Genomic DNA, 14,521 nt, shown 5'->3' on the forward strand with positions numbered 1-14,521 from the left:
CTTCAGAAGGCCTCTTATCATTTTATTCCATTTCATTAAATATCCCGATCTAGTTCGGGATAGGCACCCTGGAATACGTCGCGCCGCTTACAATGAACATTGGGTGAACATTGGGGGGGGGGGGGTCTAAACTTTATTTTAAACCATTTTCAATGGAATAAATCGTCGGAGCATCTAGCGTAGCTCGTTGGCTAGCGCTGGGCGAGCCGGGACCACCCACGTTGCTCCAAGCAGCTCGGGGTAAGTAAAATAGCAAATAAAAAATTGTTTTTGATCCCGAATATCCCGAACTAGATCGGGATAGGCACTGTGTGAGTTAAAAAGAACATAAAACTGTCAGATGGAAATGATAAATATTCTCTCCATTACAAGCAGGAACTGCCTGTGCACATAGGATGCCATTGTGACATCACATTCACAGCAGCAGAGCGTGTGCGTGTAGGATGCCATCATGACATCACGTTCACAGCAGCAGAACGTGTGCATATACAGTAGGATGCCATTGTGACATCATCACATTGGGAGCACAGACAGACAGCTTGTGTCAAACGAGATGCTGGCATGGCCTGGCAGGCTAACACGACGGGGTCAGGGGTCACCACTGGCACCATAAAGTCGGGCTGGCGCAGTTGGAGCGGGCACCAGCGGGCGGCATGGCCTCATTAAATACCAGACAGAGCGCTGGCGCCATTTGGGGTCTCAGGGTATGGCAACAGCCAACCCCCCTGTCAGTCGTGTGAAGTAACTTAGTACTTTTACTTATTTTTCTATAATTCTAATTTTCTATACTTTTACTTCTACTCCGCTATATCTCGAAGGAAAATATACTCCACTACAATTATTTGAAAACTTTTACTTTGTAGATTTTGATTGTTTTTACAAAACATTAACCACTTCAGCTCTATACATCATGGTCATTTCAAAATAGCCGATCTGCAAGCTCACAATGCATAGACAATGCATAATGAATGAATAGAAAGTCACCAATCTTAATCTGAAATCTAAAGATTTTAGCCTTAATGAAAGCTTGGACAGACACATGCATGCACGCACACTCACACAAGGGCACACACACAAGGGCACACACACACACACACACACACACACACACACACACACACACACACACACACACACACACACACACTCTCTCACTGCACATTGCTTTGATCATAGCACACAGACAAATATATTTTCAGGAGTGTGATGTTTGGATCAACAACAACACCAGCTCTAAGTTTACAAAAGCTGCTGACTGCCCTGTGTGTACTTACAGTAGGTGTTTACGTGACGTGCGCGTGGCGTCATTAAAATAGCATCCCACCAAAGATAAATCACCACTGTACCGCCGCATGCACACGCACACACACACACACACACACACACACACACACACACACACACACACACACACACACACGCACGGGCATGCACACGTGCACACGCACACATTATTACGACTGACTAATTAATAAACCAGCATGACCTCACTGCATGCTTTCTAGCCTTTTAAAGTATACAGTTTGGCAACAACAAGCTAAGATTATTTATTGTTATTAGTTCATAATGATGAACTATTTCATTATGAATAGTGAAACTAGTGCTGTCATTAAAAAAATGAAAACTGTAGCCTACTAACAAATTCAAATTTCAACTTTGAACACAATACAAAGCAATCTGGATACTTTCATGTTGAAAATAATTTGCTTGATCAATGTATATTGCATTGCTCAATATGTTCAGTGACTCTTTATTATTTAAAACTAATTTGTAATGAAGTGAAATTGCTTAATTTCTTCATAAATGTGGGTTGAGAACATCACAGCCAATGCATTCCAGCGTTCACAGAGTTGTTCTCAAACATTTCCTCGTCAAGGACCCCCAATATCCATATGGCCACGGACCCCCACCTGCAAAGGCGTTGTGCCAGGGACCCCCAGAAGAGAAACATTTTGACAACAGCAATTTCTTTTGAAAGTAGCCACGTTGTGAGGTTTTAGATTGGCTATTTCTGACATAACCGAAAAACAAAATACTGTTCAGGTGTTTAGACTGTTTAAAGTGACATATCCTGCATGGGGATCCAATGGAACCCCTTCTAAGACCCCTGGGGGTCCCTCAGAAACCACGTTATATTCATGTCATTGATTTATATACCAGGGACAATGGACATTATAGCCTAGTCAACATCTCAGTATGTAAATGAGGGAGTTAGCAAAGGTTGTCAAACAGAAGCATGCAGTGCATTACAGAATCTACCGACAAAATACTTTTATTGTGAAACAAACAAGCGTCTCTCACCTGCACCAGAGGCTGAGGTGGTCTCCGTCTCACGTCCAATCACAGGCATGGTTCCTTTACGTCTCACCGTTGGTCCATTCGCCTGCCTCTCTCTCTCTCTCTCTCTCTCTCTCTCTCTCTCTCTCTCTCTGCGGTTTCGGCGGAGGGGGGACCCGAAAAGCACCTCCTTTTATACCTCCGCCCACCCCCTAAAAAAAGCCCCACTTCCACTCCTCTACAGAATGGTGCGCAGCGCGTCTGCACGCCTGTGTAGTAGTGTGAAATTTTTTGAGGCGATAAGACACTTCCCCCTGTCTTATCCCTTATCACCTTTTACAATCAACCCACCCCCTCCCCTCACAAAAAAAGAAAGAGGAAAAGAAAACAGGAGCTGGGATATGGCCTAATTGGGAAGATGTTTGCTTTGATAAGAGGGCCCCCTGTTGCGCCGCTGTCTCCCAGGAACAATGCCGTGGCATAACTGTGTCTGGTGCGCCTGTATTTTGATCCGGGCCGTCTGGAAAAAGGCCCTTTTGAGAATTATCCCTTAGGACAACATAACCTCCGTAATTAACCCTCGTTAAAGCATGAAAGGGCACCGCGTAAAACCGCATTTTGGGGAGAAAAGGCAGTGAAAACAAGCCTAGAGACAAGTCTCTCCTCTCCTCTTCCTCACGTTTCTGTCTGTGAGGAGGATTAGGATTGGAGTGCAAGTCTATGGCAGAATGAGTGTCATTGTTGCTGGGTTTACTAACATGTTTTAAATGTTTAAAACCACCCTTAAACCATCTGTACTTTATAAACTTGACCTGAGTTGGCTCTGTACTTTCAGCCCTTTTTTCCCCATACTCTACAGCAGACCTGGGCCCGGGGGCCGTATGCGGGCGGCCCTTTGGTTCACTCTGACCGGCCCTTGTAGGGTTAATGGCAAATTACGAAATAAACACATTTTCTAATTTAACCTCATGCGTGGACTAAAGCTGCATTCATTTTATTTTGACGTTTTTTATTCACATACATATGGATGACCTGCCATACCTTACCCACCAGTAAGACTCCCTAATTGGGAGATAAGCGACCATCAGGTCGCAGCGTGATTTTAGGCCAAAATCTGTAGGAGCAGTGTCCAAAAATGTGTTTGAAAAAATCGGCCTGATGGTGGCGCTATATGGGACAGATCCATGTTGATGACATGAGTGTAGACATACTGTGTAGTGATTTGCGTGATTTTAGGGCAAAATCTGTAGGAGTAGTGTCCAAAAATGTGTTTTAAAAAATCAGCCTGAAGGTGGCATTAAATGGGACAGATCCATGTTGATGAGATGAGTATAGACATACTGTGTACCGATTTGCGTGATTTTAGGGCAAAAGTTGTATAGGAGCAGTGTCCAAAAATGTGTTTTGCAAGAATCGGCCTCATGGTGGCGCTAGAACAGGGCCATGTGAGATTGCCAAATGAGGTTGTTGTTTGGCAGGCAAGGAGTGTGTGTGTGCCAAATTTGGCATGGATCGGGTTGCGGAGATATGAGCAGGGTAAAAGTGTGACGTGTGACATGTGACAGACTGACTGACTGACTGACTGACTGACTGACTGACTGACAGACGGACAGCTGGTCGAGGTTTTGATAGTAACGGTCGCAATCAAAAATGGCTAAAGTGGCTAAAAAAAGAAAAGCTGAATGCCGGGTATTGGACTGTTAATTATTTATTAACTGAAGTCGGAGGTAAAGAGGTGTGTTTAGTTTTGCGGGGAGCACATCTTGTGGGGAGCACTGCCTTTTGGCCTGGCCCTCCACAATATGTTCTGTTGTTCATGTGGCCCCATGGAAAAAATAATTGCCCACCCCTACAGCCAACATTTGGTGTAACAAATGTTCCATCTACATTAGCTGATTTACAAGCTCACGACATGAGGTTTTGTGAGCTTGCACTGCAGACAATTATCTGCTACTTTTGGTGAATGTTCCCGGGATGCTAGGGTTGGAGTCAAGTGAGGATACGACAAAATGACTGGTTGTGGCGTTTCAATGTTGACAGATATTTGATTTTTTTTTTTAATATATATATATTTTTTTGGATTTACCAGATTGTAAATCACAAACTAGTCATTTTTAATCTGTTAAATTGTTAATGCAATCCCCCCTCATTTTGTTTAATTGTTGGTTTTAATGTTATCTGCTCCCTTTGTCTGCTGAATATTGCTTGTACGGACTTAAACTGCTGGAGATATACTGTTTTTCCACTTTCCATAGGTATTGTCTTATAATTCCCAAATTATCCCAATATATATGAGTTAAGTAAAAAAAAAAATCTAACTCAACAAAATGAGGGGGGGGAGTACATTAAGACTTTAAGAAATTAAAAACTTCTAGTTTGTGGTTTACAGTCTGGTAAATCAAAAAAATGTCTTTATCCAAAATTTTAAAACACGGACTTAGACGCTCATTTGTTGACTCAATTTGAACTTTTGTAGTAATTTCCTGGTTGGGTATCCTCGTCATGGCTAACAATAAACGTCTGGCTGGGAAGTGGGAAGGGTTGTTCTACTTTTCCAAAGACAGTATTTCAGCGCTGATCTCAGCCTGTTTACCAAGTTAGAGCCACTCAGAGGGCAAAGGTCATTTAGGAAGACCCAGTCGACACCCTAGCTGTTGGAGGAGGTTCATCTCCTCCTTATACCATCAGAGGAGGAGATCCATGTTTTCTAGCACAGGACCCCAGGTTTTGGTAGGCCTATGCATTAGGCAAGTGCTTTTTCTAACTATCAATAATTGATAGCTAGGGTTCCCCTGGAGTACCGTTGGATTTAATTCCTGACAGCTGCTGCCGCTTCTGCTGCGTACAGTTATAGATCATCCTATTCGTCGTACAATGGTGTTGGTGTGGCGCGTTGAAATATCAGCGCTCACAACACGTCACAACAGGCATCGTTGTGCGCTCTTATCAAATCAAGCTTTTCACAGCTACAGCTGCTAATCAGCACTGTGTATGGGTTTTCTTGGTTTGCTCGGACTCGGGTTACAGTTGTTATGATAAACAGAACCAGGGTTCCGAGGTAATCTGAACCAAGCTGGAGTTGACGATAACAAAACGGGGACCTGAAATCCTATGGGTCGTGTGGATATTATACAAGCAAGCACAGAGCAATGGATTAAGGGGTGAAAGTTGGTGACACGTTGATTGCAGGTCCTGCCATCATGACAACATATTAACCCTTAAGTTCTGTTCAGATTCACTACACCTTCGTTCTGTTCGGGTCATTTTGACCCGGTGGATATTTGGTTTAAAAAAAACAACACTAATATAAATTTTAACTTAACAAATCATCATGATACATTGACTTTGACTCAATACCAAACAATTCATATGATATATTTGGTAAATGTTTGCATTTCTGCTTTGCTATATCACATTAAACATTGAAATAGCTAGGCGTTTTTACTGATTTAGCTGAAATCCATGTAAAAAAAACGACTTCATTTAATACTGGGCAATATTGCTCATGCTTATAGGAAGGGGGGGAGGGTTCGGAATGGGGCTTCGGAAGGGGGGTGTTAGAAGTGGGGGTGACTGTGTGTCTGTGTTTTGGCATAATACTGTGTATTTCTGTGCTTCCGGGTCAAAATGACCCGAACAGCACTTAAGGTTCAAAAAATATGAGGGGGGTGTAGCATGGGTGTAGTGCAAAAATATTTTTTTTACATGTTCATCTCAGAAGAATCTTTAAGGCCAGTGAGTTTCAGGTGGAAACATTTTTAACTTCTACCTTTTTTTTTCAAATGAAAATGTAAAACGGGTCAAAATGACCCGAACAGCACTTAAGGGTTAACAAAACAAAGGTTGTAGCTTTGCATACTAAGGTGGAATGAGATGTAAAACCCAAAACAACAACAGCTATTGTGTGACAGTGTCATGCGAGCAGTTCACTCATGCCCACTTTATTCCGTTTTTTGGCAAGTGACACCTCTGCATGACATTTAAGCAGAAAGGAACCACACAAACAGAAAGGAAGTTCAGCGCTAACGTAACAAGGTGTAATTATCAGCTGGGGGCACAAATGCTCATACAGTATCTAAAAACATACATGTGACTTTAATATTAATATTATGGCCGGTAAATGTATTCTTTGGCCGGTAAAATATAATCCTGTCAATCAAGGTGGCCGGCCCCAAAATTGCCTAGTGGAAACCCCGGTGAGTAGCCTATAGTTTCAATGTACATTATTATTGCGACCGTCAGGTCACAAGTTACTATGAAAAGCTCCACCGGCTGTCCCTCCCTCACTCAGTGGTGTCAGTTCAGAAAAAGCTGAACTGACACAAAAGTATGATTGCCATGATACATTTATTTTAAGAAGTATATTATTTCCCCCCGGTTCTACGTTTCTATGGCTGGATATGGCAGCCTGGAACGGTTGTTCAAGTGCAGCTAAACTTGGCATGTTAGTAAACGTGCCACAATTAACATTAATGCATTGCACTTGTGCAGCTGACCTGCGGAACCTGGGAATTTATCATTCTGTCAAAATGGGGAGAATAAAAGCGTGGAGAATATAATTATAATACCTTGTTAAAGTGACCATTTTGTTAAATGTTGCATTTGTAGTTATTTTACTGCAATTTAACAACATAATAACCAGCCCAGATAGGTAAGAGACATTCATGGATTATATTAAGTCCGGGAGCCGTGGGGGTGAACGTGGATTCGCCTGTAAAGGTTTTTTTTCTCAACTGATTCTTGTAGCTTGGGGTCACCTCTTAAGGATTCAAGATGATAACCAGTGATATCCATTGAGCATTTTTTATTCAAGATGATGACCAGTGATATCCATTGAGCATTTTTTATTATTAATAATAAAAAATGCTCAATGGATATCACTGGTCATCATCTTGAATCCTTAAGAGGTGACCCCAAGCTACAAGAATCAGTTGAGAAAAAACTTTTACAGGCGAATCCACGTTCAGCCAAAAATCACCATTTGGCTCCCGGACTATATTTAAAAGTAACTTTTATCTTCCCCCCTGGACTCAGGGTATGGCATACCCCTGCCATACCCAATTGACGCCCCTGCCCTCCCTCCGTCAGTCAGTCAGTCAGTCAGTCAGTCAGTCAGTCAGCCAGCCAGTCAGTCAGTCAGTCAGTCAGTCAGTCAGTCAGTCAGTCAGTCAGTCAGTCTGTCTGTCTGTCTGTCTGTCTGTCTGTCTGTCTGTCTGTCTGTCTGTCCGTCACGTCAAATCACGCCACGTCACGTCACGTCATGTCAAGTCACACTTTTGCCCCTACTCTTATCTCCGCCACCGTTGCCCCTATCCATGCCATACTTTGCACACACACTTCTTGGCTGCCAAACCACAACCTCCAACCCCTGATTTCTCACATGGCCCTCTTCTAGCGCCACCATCAGGCTGATTCTTGCAAAACACATTTTTGGACACTGTTCCTACAGATTTTGCCCTAAAATCACACAAAGCTGCACACAATATCTCTACAGTCATGTCATCAACATGCCTCTGTCCCATTTCCCATATTCATACTGGTAGATCATTTGGATATTCTACTGTTGGACTGATGATAGGTTCATGGTTTACCTATGATCCTAGCTTACTATTGCTTTGCATTTGACTGTATTACCTTGTGCTGTCCTTCACGCTTACTGTAAGTCACTGGATTCACTGGAAATCTCTGTTGGAACTGATGGATGGATGGATGGATGGATGTATGGATGGATGGATGGATGGATGGATGGATGAAACCAACAACCTGGGGGTTCAGTGTCTTGATTCACACTGTCTGTCAAACACTGTCCAGTGTTAAGGACACTTTAAAAATATTTATATGTTTTGGGGCTTTTATGGCTTTATTGATAGGACATTAGACTGACCGGAAATGAGGAGAGAGATGGGGAGTGACACACGGCAAAGGCCGTCGGTACCGGGACTCTAACCCGCGACACACTGCCAGCCAGGCATCAGAGCCTATACTGTATGTGGTATGCGCCTGGACCGCTAGGCCAGCAGGCGTTCCCGTTAATGACACTTTTGACACTAACCAGGGACGAGGCATTGAACCAGGAACCTTTCTGTTTCACAAGCGGCCGCTCTGCCTCCATCCTGGGCCCCTGGCTCCACTCTGCCTCCAGAACATGCTGGGCCCCTGATTCAGCCAGGGAAAAACAGTTGGAGAGGCCCTCATTGCGCGCTATAGAGAGAGATCTCAAATATTTGTGACAAAGTGACAAGCCAGTGGGCCAATTACATGAGTTATATTTCGTCGTTGTCGGGTGGATTGTATGTCCAAAACCGTTTGTTTTGTATTTATCATTTTAAAAATTATTTATACTAGTGAAAACAGCCGATCTACAAGTAGATAGATAGATCTGCTGTTTTCACTACTTTTGTGCAACGACCTTGTATGATGAAGCAGGGCTTTGCTTTGCGAAAAATTTACACATTTGAAACTTGGAGATACGAGGTTTCTGCCCAAGAGTGACGATTTACTTTGTTGGCCGCACCCAGCCCCCAAAATGGAATGAAGTCCGACATTTTATTACATTTTACATTTACATTTTTCCTAAAGGCCGGCCTGGACCGGCCGGGAATGAACCGGCCGTTCGGGAGTTGGCCCGCTTTTCCCAATGGCCAGCACGTCCCTGCTGGCTCCACTCTGCCTCCATCCTTGGCCCCTGGCTCCACTGTGCTCTGCCTCCACCCTGGGCCCCTGGCTCCACTATGCTGCATGTTGCATGTGACCCGATAACACACCACACACACCGTTTTAAATCAAGATGTCTCAATTATTATGATTAAAATGATAGCATTTCTACCTCACTGGGTTCCAGGGTGGTGTTTGTGCGCGGGCTCGCGCGTGTGTTTGTGCGTGTGCGCTAATGACGTGCACAGCGCTGGCACACTGCCTGGCTCTGGGAGATGGGTCAAAGGAGCTGTTACTGGGCCTGACAACCTAGGGGTGTCCCACGGTTGAGCCTGAACCGAAACGACGGCTCGACAGAGAGTGAGAGACAGACAGGCAAGGAGAGAGAGAGAGAGAGAGAGAGAGAGAGAGAGAGAGAGAGTAATCAGAGTCAGTGTCATTTGTTATACTACAATGTTAATCACATGAACCATAGCGTCTGTCTATTCTCGGGGCGAAACATTCTGCGGAAATACAGTATCTCAAAATGTGTTGAGAGCTTGTTGGATACCCCGAAACCATCCATTAAAAAGAAGTAAAAACTAGAAGCAGGTATTGTGGCCTCCTGGTGGCGCTATAATAGGCCATTGTGAAAAGGGTGCCATGTCCTCTTGGGCCTTTCACAGTAATCAGATGCTGAATGCATGACTGGAGGCAATTTGTTAAAACATTTTTTTTTGCAAAAGTCGACCTGTTTGTGGCGCTACAGTATAACAGGCCAATGTGAAAAGGGTGGCATTTGTTCCTTGACCTAGCGGGAATGTGCATGAAAAATGTCATTTTTGCATTATGATTAGAATGGACCGTGCAGCATTGATGGCGATGCATATGCAGAATACAGTGAATAGAATGGACCATGCTGCATTGAAGAGACGAAGTCTAATATGACACTGTGATCACATGACCAAAGACATTTAGCTGATATCAACAGAAATAATGTTTGATAAAGGGAAGCGATGAGGTTTCACAGCTTTAATGCTGCTGACTGTTGTTGAACTGAATATGTGACGCATTAATCTGATGATTTGTACATTTATAAACTCACTGACTATTACATCACAGCAGCTTGAGTTCTCTATTCTAACAACACGGAGGTGTCTGAAAGTGTTTTCAATCAAATAAACAAGTCGGATGAATGAAAACATCTATCTAATAAAGCACCAAACAACTCACTCACTCACTCACTCACTCACTCACACACTCACGCTCTAACGCTCTAACGCTCACGCTTATCTACGTTTATCTATTCACTCGCTTCAGCAACTGATCCCAAAGTTCACATGGTATTGGCCATTAGCATTATACCAACGCTGACGAAGCCCGAATTTCATTTCTCCCAAATTAAAGCTGTTTATTCGCGTTTTCTTAGTCTGTTGTCAGGGTTACGGTCCGTTCCTCCAGGCCATGGGATCTGTAGCCCCACACACACACCCCTCTCTCTCACAGTTAGGAATGTGTTCTCTCTCTCTCTCTCTCTCTCTCTCTCTCTCTCTCTCTCTCTCTCTCATATCTTCCAACGGGTATGAAACTCTCTCTCTCTCTCTCTCTCTCTCTCTCTCATCTTCCAACGGGTATGAAAAAACTATGTGGAGCAAGCGCAAACATTATGCCTTACATTATGATGCTCCCACATATGCTCCCACATATTCTCACGCACGCACCAGTTACAGTAACTTTCCCCACAACCCACACTCTGCACATATTTTGGAGCACATATCTTCGAACGGGTAAGGTCTAGTTCAACATAATTCAAACAAAACCATGAGCAGCAAAACAGGAGAAACAGAATGACCAGAGATCATCATGATGTAATGTTGCTGCTACTGATATAACCCTATTATTTGACATTATCCGAACGAAGCGGATAAAGGTGCCAAACTTTTTTGGAGTCTTCATTAGGACCTAACGATGAATTTTAGCCTTGGGTACCAAACTTTATTTTTAAAATTACCCATAGAATTATCGATATCAATATCCATTAAAAAAACAGGACAATTCCTGTGTGGCATTTGGCATCTGCCAGGCATGTGCCATTTCCCAAAGTGGCATATGCTGTTGTCAAAGTGGCATATGCTGTTGTCAAAGTGGCATATGCTGTTGCGTCAAAATATAACTTCCCATATGTCCCACCCATGTCCCGCCCGTTTCCGATTTGGAACACATATTTTGCTACTACTCCTACAAATCTTGTCCAAAACTCACACAAATCGGCCCACAATCTTTGTCTTTGTTCATGAGAAAAAGATGCATCAGTCTGATTTCTCATATTTCCTTCGGATTGGCTATCATAGGATTGTGTGGAAGGGTCTGTTTGGCCAAAAATTGCACAAATCATGAATGCAGTATCCTATCTGTCCCAAATTTGTATCATTTTGTATCATCATCATTTTTTGTACAGTGGTGATCTGTCCAAATTTGATTTGCCACATTTGCAGGTAGAACAGCCCCTTTACAAGAACATGTGATCAGCTCTCTGCATGCTCTGGAGACCTCTGGAATTGTCATCCAAAATGCCACTTTGGGAAATGTTACATGCCTAGCAGATGCCAAATGCCATTTTTCCAGCTCGCCCTTTATGCCAAACTGTCTCCCATGCCTCCGATTCCTTGGTCCATCCATGTGGGGAAGTCTGGTCGCCCAGATGCCTGCTTGATACATTGCCCGCTTGACATGCTGAAGTAGTGCATCTTGTGTGGGTGGCTGTTTCTCCATCGATCTATTCCCATGTATTGACTATTCCCTTGTATTGACTATACTTGTATTGTTCTCCATTTTTGTCTAATAAAATAATCAATCAATCAATCAATCAATCAATCAATCAATCAATCAATCAATCAATCAAATTAATACTAACGCTGAGACATGGACCCTCACAGTGGAGTCAGTATACTGCTGTATGAGACATGGACCCTCACAGTGGAGTCAGTACTGCTGTATGAGACATGGACCCTCACAGTGGAGTCAGTGCTGCTGTATGAGACATGGACCCTCACAGTGGAGTCAGTATACTGCTGTATGAGACATGGACCCTCACAGTGAAGTCATACTGTTGTAATTACTTATCTTGGATTATTATTTACCTCTTTAAATTGACAATAAATGAAGGAGAATGTGATGCTATGTTCCCATCAGTCCGGTAGGTGGCAGTATGAGTCTACCTTTTATACCAGAGGGTGGTTTAAGTCTCAGCTCAACTCAAACTTTATTTATAAAGCACATTACAACGAGCCAAAGATCGACCAAAGTGCTGTATGGGTTAAAACAAAGAAACAAACTAAGAAAACACATTTAGACAAGAAAACAAATAGAGGCCTTACAAATAAGCCATAAATTATTGCTTTATTGCACAGATATCTATTATTGTGTTGTTCTTATTGAACTTTTAATATGTTTAATTAATGACCTCTTCCACCAAGGAAAGGATTCAATATAAGCTTGATGGCTTCTTCCTCTCCTTGCACAGTATTGAGTTTCCTTGATGTATTGTTCTATTTTCTTTATAACAACGTGATAATAAAAGTAAACTAATAAAGGAAGTGAAAATAAAGTTTGGGGACTTTCCAGTGAGAAGCTTCAACCACACACACAAACACACACGCACACACATGCGCACACACACACACACACACACACACACACACACGTGCACACACACACACACACACAGACACACACACACACACACACACACACACACACACAGACACACACACACACACACACACACACACACACACACACACACACACACACACACACACACACTCACACTCACACTCACACACACACACACACACACACACACACACACACACACACTTAGATCACATGACCAGTGTGTTTTAAAGACATGTTGGTATCAGCAGTCAGATGTAATGAGGCTTGGATTGATGTTTAATGAACATGAACAGCATTTTACCAGCGACGCCGAAGTACACCATTCAGACATTTAATGTCTGAACATGAATCCATCACACAAATTATAATCATTCATTGACAAAACACTGATGACAGTTGCTGTCAAACAAGTCTATGAATCTATCTATGAAATCTGCAACATCATTGTACAATATGTAGTGTGGGTCCCTGCTTCATCTCTCTCTCTCAGCTAAGGGGTCCCAGCTTCATCTCTCTCTCTCTCTCAGCTAAGGGGTCCCTGCTTCATCTCTCTCAGCTGAAGGCCCTTGGTCTAAAAAACGCTAAAAACCTCTGATCTAGACTTTGAAATCAGTAAAGGTGTCTTATTGTCATGATAAACATGTTTACAAAAAAAAGTTAAACAAAAAAATACAAAAATAAATGTACAGTCTGTCAGGTTAATCAACATTCTCCCTGGTAACTGGTGATGTTTAAAACAAGAACAAATCTGATTGGCTGTTGAAGCTGGGGTTTTGTGGATGTATTGTAGCTTGAAGAGATTTCAATAAATACGTCTTAGAAATTGTGAAAACAATGCCAGTGTTAAAATAATGTCTCTTTCTCTCTGAAGAATAATTCTGATTAACTGCTGAGTGAATCAGGAAGTGACATTCAGGTTTCCTGTCAGAAGCTTCAGTGGTTCAACCACACACACACACACACACACACACACACACACACACACACACACACACACACACACACACACACACACACACACACACACACACACACACACACACACACACACACACACAAGCTGACAGTTGTAACCCATCTGATTAATTAATGGCTTCTACTTCAGCTGCTTAGTGAGGAAGGCTTCCCCCAGGCTAAAATCAAAAGTACAGCCTAGGACAACTTCACTGCAATCCTCATCAATTTTAAATTATTTGCAGAAATATTTACAAATGCATGGGGATTATTGTTTTCTTTTAGGATATTCTCTTTTGTCATTCTAGTTTTTCTAGGATAATTTCTATTGTCTGTTGTCATTAAGTGCTGTGTGAAGCGCTTTTTAAAAGGTGCTTTGACTGTACAGTTTAATTAATTAGACACAATTCACAAATATTAATCCAAACCTTTGTAAAACACGGAACACACTTTGCACTGTGATACACTTCTGTTACACAATGACACACGTTAAACAACTCCACAGATATCATTCAGTCAACAACTAGGCCTAAACATGTTTTAACGACCGCGCCTTGTCTGTTGCTGCCTCCGTGCTGTGGAACAGCATTCCACTCTCCATTAGTTCCGCCCCCTCTATCGACTCTTTTAAATCCAAGCTTAAAACCTTGTTTTATTCACAAGCATTTGACCCCCCCCTGACACATCCTCTCTGCCTGATTTTATTGACTGTAATTGAGCTGTTTTCTGGGCCTCTAGATGTTTATTAGTGTTGTGTTATTGTTGTATTATTATTATTATCGTTGTATTATTGTTGCTGTGATGTTGAAATGCCTGTATAGCACTTTGGTACAGCGGAAGTTGTTTTTAAATCTGCTTTATAAATGAACGTGATTTGATTTGATTATCTCTAACAATGTGATCAAACCAGTTGGACAATAGACATCATGTGATCCAGGAGTGATTTATATTCTCAGACGTTGTTTCTGCTGGCTGCCCA

Source organism: Nannobrachium achirus (genome assembly GCF_963921795.1).
Source record: "Nannobrachium achirus genome assembly, chromosome: 12".
In the NCBI taxonomy this organism is placed as follows: Eukaryota; Metazoa; Chordata; class Actinopteri; order Myctophiformes; family Myctophidae; genus Nannobrachium; species Nannobrachium achirus.